Raw genomic sequence first — 9,790 nt, 5'->3', positions numbered from 1 at the left:
ACTTTAGTTACCTAACCTTAATCCTAATTTGTGCTATGGTCACATAATCCAATTCATGGTGGAGGAACCTAATCTTCACGTAATTCATGTCCACAACATCTGCATTTCAGAGTTTGCGCTCTTAACACAAAATTTTGCCACTGTATTGCACATACACACGACCCAGACACCCTGGTTTATTAATACCTTGGGTTAAAAATGCTAATTTCAAATTGGTGAAAAATCCTGACGAGCTGGTGACTTCGCTTATTTTGCCTACGCTTGAGGCTCTTCAAGAAGAGAACTTAAATCAATCAGTTTCTCTCAGAGTTCAATTATAAGAACCCATTTTCTGATATGTAGGCTTTTCTAGGCCACTTCATTATTGTGTCCCTCTTCCGGGCGGGTTGGAGCATGCAGATGGCCCAACCATGACATTAGGTCCCGTGCCCTGAAGGAGCCTCTGCCATTTGACACAATCACTTACTATGACTTCCCATCACCTCTCTGACCTTATCTGGACTGTCTGGCCCCCTGGTAGCCCGCTCACATTTCACATTAGCCATGCAGACCGCATCGACACCGTCCTCTTACCTCTTGCATCAGGAATGAAGTGGCTTGGCCTGGCGTGGCCTGGTGTGGTTATAGTGTTACTGGAAGGTGTGCGTGTGTGTGTGTGTGTGTGTGTGTGTGTGTGTGTGTGTGTGTGTGGTGTGCAGACTGCTGATGTGGCTGCTCTCCATTCCCCCTGGGTGGGATTTGCAGGTAATCTGTCTGTGTAACCACTGCCCTGTGGCACACTGCATTCCCTCTCAGCTGCCTGTCCTGTAAATGGAGGGCTTTTACTGCTGATGAGAGGATGGCAGGATGGAGACAGAATGCCTGGGAGCTTTTACTTTAGCGGCGAGCCATAAAAAAAGCTGGCTTAAACTCAACTAGCATAAGCCTTTGTCATGCTGTTGGTGGTTAGTCAGAAAGCTATCTTTGCCCACACCGCGGGCATATAAGCCTTTACCACGCTGCTGGAAGCTAATAGGGTTGTCAGCGTCAGGAACAGCAAATGAGCGGCGCACCTCATTGCTCGAGCGCTCAGGTCAGAGTGGGGTTGGGGCGGTTGAAAAACAGCCATTACGTATTCATTTAATGCTCATTCAAAGAGGTAGAAGGGGTTTAGCTAATTCTTAATTGACATTTTGAAGGGGAATTGCACTTCATTTTCACACCACTTTACGTAGACCACTTCACATTCAGGTATGTTACTCCTATGGTATAGAGCAGGGGTCCTCAATTCTGGTCCTTAAGGGCCCGTGTCTGGCAGGTTTTGGTTCCTCCCTGGACGTTAATGAGCCACACCTGCGGTGATTCTAAAAACCGAGAATGCCAAATCGATACTTGTGACCTTGTGGAGAGAGTTCTTCCCAAGTTGTCTTGAGAGAATGATCTTTTCATGAACGTGAGCACAGCTTGAGATGGACTGTGTGCTTGACATCACACAATCAATTAAGATGCACAGCTGTTCATTTTCCCAGATGTTTCAACCGTGCGGGTACTACAGACTATTGCACTGCTCAGATGTGATGCGTTGTTCTCGCAATGAATCTCGGGTCTTCCCATTCGTTCTCGTCCATCTAGTCACCATCTGATGTCTCCTTGGCTGCCAAGTAAACCTCTGGGATCTTTATCCGTCCTCCATCTTTGGGTTCTTTTGTTTCTGAATTGTCCTTCAGCGATTAAATATTACGTAAAAATTTTAATGGAGGACACAAGAATGCACAAGAATTTATAAGAAAGAGCCCTGGTCTCAGGTAGAGATAGACCAGGTGTGGCTCATTAACTACCAGGGAGGACCAAAAGTCTGTAGGACCCCGGCCTTCAAGGAACGGAATTGATGACCCTTGGTATCAAGTCTTTGCAATTGCATCACAAATGTCCTTGCAACCACATTTGGCTCCATCATGGAGGTCATTGGAGATTTAGCATTGGGAAATAATGGCTAAATATATAGCAACTGGGCTAGAAAAAGAAAGAAACCTGAACAAGATTATTGTGGTGTGGGTGTAGGTCAATTCAGTAATGTTACAAGTAAAAGTGAACAGTCTGATGAGGTAGATTTGTTACTAAATTTAGGTTACAGTGACACTGGAAACTGTCTTGTTTTAGCCCTAGCATCTACTCCCAAGCACTTCTCAATGCTTGAGAATTGTCAGCTAGTTAACTGAAACAAACTGTTGGATTTTGGATTTGTCACCTTGCTAACTAGTCAGCGAGCTTTTTCAGCAAAGTAACCAATGATAATGTTAACACTACTAGCCACTACCTATTAGATATGTTAGCTAGTGCACAAATCAGATGTGTTTACAACAAGACAGTTGCTGACCAGGTACTATGGTTAGCTAGCTAACATTATCTAAACACTAAATCAATCAGATGTATCAGTGGCAAAATTATCAGTTCCTAGCCTAGTTCCTAGCTCTTAAATTAACCATGCATATTTAATTATGTTGAGACAGCCAAGTTGTAAGTTTAGAAATGCAATCTGCTATTCACAGCCACTGCTGCCCAAGAGCTGAGGACCTCCAATGGGTGTGTTATGTCACCTGAAAGCCCAGTATAGGACATGCCAATCTGTCCAATCAATTGCAATCAATCAACTCCAGATTCAAGTGTTTGTTCCCTGGTTTCTAGCTTTGGGAGAGTTGTTCATGTTTATAGTATTGATTCTGACTGCCCTAAACCATAGTAAAGAATCTTAAATCTTAAAAGGCTATCTATGAGTCTACAGTCCACAGGACTAAAGTGTCTCAGTCAAACTAACTGTATAGCTATTAGATCAAGGCTGTTAAGTGGCTACTGTGGGTACAGTCCAATCTGTTGGCGCATTCATGTGCATGTCGGATGTACTTTTCTCAGAGTTGAGAAGTCGGTCACCCAACTGATGTTCATGAAAAAACAAACATGGAGGTGATGAAACATCTGATTAATATTTGGCTGCTGATTATTTCCAAAAATATCTACAGTTGCCATTAATACCTGCATGACAAAGAGGATGAAATAAGACACATAAGGTGATTTATACATTTTTAAGTAAGCCATTATCTGGGCTCCTATTCAGTTGTTAGACGCAGGCAGCATCTGATGGGTTTTTTTGCAAGCTAACAAAGCTAACTCGTTGTAGCTTATCCCTCTGGCACAGAGGTTGCAGTGCAATGTGTTTGGCAGCCATGTTGAAAAAAGAAGCAACGTCACAACTCTTGCATGTCAGAATTCCGATGCATTGTCTGTCATGGAGGGGTGTTCAAGTGGTGCTTCCTGGTGGGAAAGTCGTATAGGTTTACCCAATAAGCACTTGAATGCACAATGTATTAGGGCTAACCATGCTCTGAATAAACTACAACTATGGCCAGTATGATGTTTATACTGTATTTCAGTGCATTTCAAAGTTTTGAAGTTTTAAATAAAATGTTTAATAAAAAAAAGTCTTTCATATGAAGTGTTGAGGAAACTGTATGTAAGCTTTGTTTGTTTTGTATTCTAATTATTCTGAAAAAAGTATAATATTGTATACACACACATTGGAAAAGCAAACTACTTTTTGCAATACTTTTTGAAATAACAGTCTGATGAGGTATGATTTTCATTCAGAGCACATTTACTAGCCAGGCAAGAGCTCTGAACCTGTTTAACTAAAGTTTTATGAATTCTTCCTGTCAGATTATGGCTCAAATAATTCAAGCAGCCTCATTTGATCTCCACCTTGCTGAAAAGAACATCCTAGACCAGCCAAGATGGTTATGCTGGTGTCCAACTTATGCTGGTCATGCTCTGACCATAAATGCTGGTTTAGTTGGTGACCAGCTCAGTATATATTTTGGGTACTTACTGAACCAGTAAGTGCCCAAGTATCACCTTAAACAGCTCTGCCCAGCTTTTTTTTTTTTTTTTTCAACAGGGCAATAAGGGGGCATACTGGTTTTTGATGGATAGATTTCTGTCTGGGTTGTTTTGGAATGTCAACATGGTGGGTGTGGAAGACATACACTAAGGAGAAAACATACCAAGAAGGTTTTGCTCATGCAGGCTTTGCTCGCTATACGTCATAGAAAAGCAACTGACCATTACATTACACATTATACTAGGCTTTCTCCCTTTTTTCTCTGTTTTTGTAATCCTTTGATGATGAGTTATACAACAACAGGATGGTGTACACTGCATTGTCTCAGTATTTGCTGCCATTTTTTTTCCAAAACAAACAAAGGAACGCCTCTAATTGGCTAAACGGATGATGACGAATCCATCTGTCCAGTAAAAATTCAACTCGTTTGAACTTGGTGTCCGTCAAAACCTGGAATCTGATGGAGACGGACACATCATCAGCCCTGTCCAGACAATGGACAGTTCTCATTGAAAATGAATTGAAGTGAACATACACTAAGCCATAAATCTAGCTTCAGCCACTCAGGTATGATAGACCTAAGCATTTGCTGGAAGCTGTGGTGCTACAGCTGTAATACTGTATTTGGTTAGCATTGTCAGTGCCAACATAATAAAAGTGTTGTCATTAACAAATCTGTCAGTTTCTGTAGTTAGGCAACTGCACAGCCATAAAAAAACAAAAACAAAAACTAACTTGATTCAGAGTCACAAAATGCTGACAGGAATTATGTTGCATAGTTGCGACATCCAAAATACAAAATGATCCTAACGTTAGCACAATAATAATAATACATTTTATTCATATAGCACTTATCTTACAGCAAAGTTTACAGAGCACTTTACAAAGAGCATTAAAACAAGGAACAGCAAAAGAATGAAAGGAGAGAATAGTTGGAAGACACAATTAAAAATGAGATTACAAAAAAAAGAAATGAAAACATAAAAAAACCCACAGGTTAAGTAATAAAAAGACATTATGAAAGCAAGTATGTTTAAAGAAGTGATTTAAAAAGATGATGCTGATTTAGCAAACCTAAGTTCAGGCGGGGCATTCCACAGTCCGGTGGCCCTAACAGCAAAAACATGGTCTCTGGTTAAAATTCCAGCAGCTGCCTTCTGTACAAGCTGGATTCATGAGAGTGACTTTTGACTGAGGCAGGAATAGAGGGAGTTGCAGTAGTCCAAACGAGATGAAATAACAGCATGGATGACCTTTTCTGTGTCCGCGGAGGATAAAAATGGCTTGCTTTTTGATATATTATATAAGTTTTATGTCCTTGGTGTAGCTAATTGTAAAGTCACAGTGAAATGAAAAATGACCTTTTTGCCTTTTTAGCTCACTCTATCATACCATACACCTATTTGATAATTTATGCCAAAAAAAATATATAAATATACATATATATATATATATTTATAAATTACAAAATATGGGACAGAGGACAAAACAAAGATGCTGGATTTATTAACAGGCTATGGAAAAGTTACGAAGTTACGGAAGAGACGTTAACGTTAATTTTAACACTGGCATTAATGTGGGTTCTTCTTTATATGGTGTCTGTCCTCCCCTCGATTTAGGTCTATATTGTATGTGTTGCACTCATGAATCGTGGACTGGATTCAGTGGCATATTTTATAAGAAGATGCTTATTCTGAAAAATAATTATAAATACAAAAGTGAGTCGGCTGGCATGGCTGGTACATACAGTTGCCTCTACTGGTAATCGCCAACTGATTAATCAATTATGTACAAAACACTGGGATTCATAATACAAAATAATAATCAAAATAATCAACATCAATAGAAAATTATAATTAAGCTACATTAGATTCATATAATAGTTCTTAATCACACTAACCTATCTATTCCAAGCATAAAGTATTCAAAAATTATCATTCTGTAATGTACTACCCTTTCTACAAATAGTAAGTCATGTATTTCTGCACTTTCATTCATAAAACTGATTAACCTATTTACAACTGGCATCTGCCTTGGTGCGCCGTTGCCATGGCGACTGTAAACGCTACTACAGCTGATGTTACCGTTAGCCATCGCAAGTCAAAACACACCCACATTCCGGCTCCCCTTCAAGGTAAAAGCATCTGACAATATAACATACACACTCCCAAACAAAGAACACATGTATGTGAGTTAACACAACCTAACATGTAACTGCATATCGTTTAAATGGTTAATATGACCGTTATAGTGTTCGTTCGCGGTAGCGAACTAACGTTAGTTATTAAAAGTAGATTACCCCAAAAAATACACAACGGACAACCAAGAACAGAAACAATAGCTCCGCTAGCTCACACACATTACAGTGGACGCATTTAAGTGCTCGGTGACACCTGACTCACCTGAAAAATAAATATAAATACAGAAGTGAGTCGGCTGGCACGGCTGGTACATACAGTTGCCTCTACTGGTAATCGCCAACTGAAGGGCAAACTCACTATTAACGGCACCTGCCTGCGTTCTAAATTCTAAAACTAACTGCTTTCCCAAGTAAATTTAAGGAAATAATTGGTGGTGTCTGCTGAAGCAGAGATAAATATAAATCAGAGGATTTCAACATGCCACATATGCTGCTTCTCTTTTTCAGACGCATGATAACAGGCAGTTTATGGTTTTTTGAAAAATGCAACTGTCTACTGGACCAAAATATACGTGCTTGTTATTATTATTATTCTCCTGGGTTTCAACGGAGCATTTTGGTGCTACTGTGCAGGCTTTTCCTGCCTGCCAAGAATAAAATGCTGAGGGAAACAATGAATATTTGTAATTTTGGGGGAATTTTTGGCATGAAAATGGTCAAATTTAAAGATACAAAATTTTCGCATAGACTATGGGGAGCCTCAATCCAAAAATACAGGTATTGGTATCAACTTTTAAAAACTCATATCAGCCTAATCCTAAATGAAGCATGTTTTTGTATTTGAGAGACAGGTTTCCAGTAAATAGACGAGGTGACTCAACTCCCATCAAAAAATGGGGAGTTCTGCATCTTAGCCTCTATGTCCTCTCTTTTGCTAAAAGTTGAAATACTTTTTTAACTTCGAGCGCCTGGCACTCTGGGCGATAAAAACATACTAAACTGAGTTCTGTGGGGACCGCAAAACACTGCACCCTTCCCACTGAAAATAACAACAAAAAGAAGTCAGCGCTGTAATGAGAGGCTCCCAGTGGACAAGCAGTTTTAGTCAGTTCAGGCTCAGTAAGGACATATGCCGACTCAACTTAACGCTTCCCCCACCGCACACATCGGCATATCAGAGTTCCTCATTAAACCCAGCAGAAAAGGCTATTAGACGCTCTATTTTTGTACCATAACAGTGTGGCTTTTAAATAGATAAATAACTAAACTGAAGAAAAATAATCTTGATGTTCTTTGTGATTCAGTGTCAAGTGGTGTGACCTTTATTTTTTTCCTGTAAGCAACTCGAATGAGATAATTAACTCACCAGAGAATTTAAGTTCCAGGTGCATTATGAAGAAAATATCAATCTACCAAAGCATTTGATGATATATGAAATTGTTATCCCTGTGTGTTTGCATTGTGTGTACGTGTGTGTGCGTGCATGTGTTTGTGTGCATGTGATCAAATGGCTCTATTACCACACTGAATCAACACAAGGAACATTCATGCTGGTAGCTTAGAGATAACATGCACACACACACACACACACACACACACACACACACACACACGAACAGACACACATAAAGAGCGAATGCTAGAAGTTGGCTTAGTACCAAAGGCTAAGGCTTTCACACACATGACAGTGAACACACTGCCAGAGTCCTGGCTACAGGCCTAGAGAGAGAGAGAGAGGGAGAGGGAAAGAGAGAGAGGGTGATACAGTAAGAGCTGGAATAGCATTCTGAGGAAGCATAAAGACACACCAACCAATGCATACAGAGTGTAGGTTGGCCAGTGTTCCTTCTTATTTCACATGAAATAAAGAACAGTTAAATTTCACAATCACCTAAAACCAGACACCCACACATACCTTCGCAAAACCCTAACCTGCCAAGAGATGAAGCCAGAGAAGAGTTCCCTCCTTCAGCTGGTTCTGAGGGTTTGTCCACCCAACCTACCAGGTCCTACAGAGCTTCATCAGACCTAACTCCATTATAAAGTACAGATCTTCATCAGACCTAACTCCATTATAAAGTACAGATCTTCATCAGACCTAACTCCATTATAAAGTCCTACAGATCTTCATCAGACCTAACTCTGTTATTAAGTCCTACAGATCTTCATCAGACCTAACTCTGTTATTAAGTCCTACAGATCTTCATCAGACCTAACTCCATTATAAAGACCATCCTATCAGGTCCTACAGAGCTTCATCAAAAAAACAAAGAAACTACACATTAGCTGGTTATCTGACCACGGTAATAAACCCCAAATGAAGAATAGCCGCGATTATGTACCGTCAAGGATTGACTGATATGGGTTTTTGAAGGCTAATACTGACTTTTTGGATACTTATATTTACTGATACTTACTGAACTACACTTCCTCACCTCATGTCCAAGTACCAAGCCATGGTTTTAACAAGCAAAACCAATATCTACGACAGATTTGCAACCAAGATAGACGTTGACAGACTTCCGTACCGTCTCGAAGAAATCCCGAAGTGTGAAAGTATAGCAGCGAAATGTATACCTTCATGCCATGAGCTAGGACAACGAATGGAATCTGAGTAGTGACATTTATTTTAACAGCAGAAAGGCCAAATTTTAGCACTGAAATACCTTTCAAAGTCCTTCTACCTGCTGCGCAAGCCGGTGGTTTGCCTTTTCAGAATCGCATAAAGAATTAGTAATCCTAATTATATTTACTCCCCTTCAATTTACGGCTTGTTAGCCTCCTCTTAGACCCCCACAACCCCTTGGCCTTTCGCTGTCAACCTGACTGACAGACATGATTTACACGCTTCATGACACTCAGAGTTAATTGTGTTTTTTTTCCATTGGATTCATTCATTCACATTGTCTCTGCCTTACCCTTGTTTTTCCGCTCTCCTCTCCTCTTTCCTCCTGTCCTTTCCTCTCTTACCTCCCTCCCTTCCTCTCCTCTTTCCTCCTTTCTTCTCCTCTCATCATACATTATGAGGAACACGGTGGAAATAACTCTCTCGCAGTGACATCCTCAATGATTTTACTTCTTCTTAATGTGCTTTAGTCGTCAAATAAATCAAAACTCTCCTCTCCCCCTCCTACCATCTCCTCTTCTTTTGTCTCTTTTCTTCATTTCCTCTCTCTCTCCTCTCCTCCCATCTCTCTTTCTTTATTCATTTTCTTGGCTCTCTGTATTGTTTTCTCCTCTTCTTGCTCAGTATACATCTCCGTCCCTGGGACTGCCTGACCTTTCGATGTAGCGTCCAACACGCACACACGCACACACACACACACACACACACACACACACACACACCGTCTCTCTCCACTCTGTCAAAACACATTGTATTGAAGCGCAGTTCCCTCAGTAGACACATGGGAGCGCTACAGTGCAGCACAACACTCCCAGACATTTCCTGTTTTTATTGAAAGTTTCAGGCACATAATGGTATCCAAACACTAAAATAATCCATCAGAAACGCCAGTATAAACACAGCTAAACAATATTAAATAGAAAAATAGAAATCTATTTACAATGAAGAAAAACTTTAACAAAAAGCAGATCATTGAAAGTTATTAAAATGGTTTAAACAAGACAGATTTTTTTTATTGCCATGTCATTTTAAAGAGCCCAGAAATGACGTGAATTCCTATTTAAATGAGAGAAATGTATGCATTTATGCATAAAAACCATATATCATTCAATTAACAATGAAGTCAAAAAAACGTATTAGGCCTATATATATT

General features: G+C 40.0%; 1 protein-coding gene across 1 annotated transcript in view; it reads left to right on the top strand.

Moving 5' to 3' along the window:
- Nucleotides 1-9,790, top strand: part of mgarpa (mitochondria localized glutamic acid rich protein a) — a 455,365-nt gene that overhangs the window by 213,331 nt on the left and 232,244 nt on the right. The gene's annotated exons all lie outside the window — the stretch shown is intronic.

The sequence above is a fragment of the Centroberyx gerrardi genome, chromosome 16, assembly GCF_048128805.1.
Source record: "Centroberyx gerrardi isolate f3 chromosome 16, fCenGer3.hap1.cur.20231027, whole genome shotgun sequence".
Lineage (NCBI taxonomy): Eukaryota > Metazoa > Chordata > Actinopteri > Beryciformes > Berycidae > Centroberyx > Centroberyx gerrardi.
This window is presented reverse-complemented; position numbering and strand designations above follow the sequence as displayed.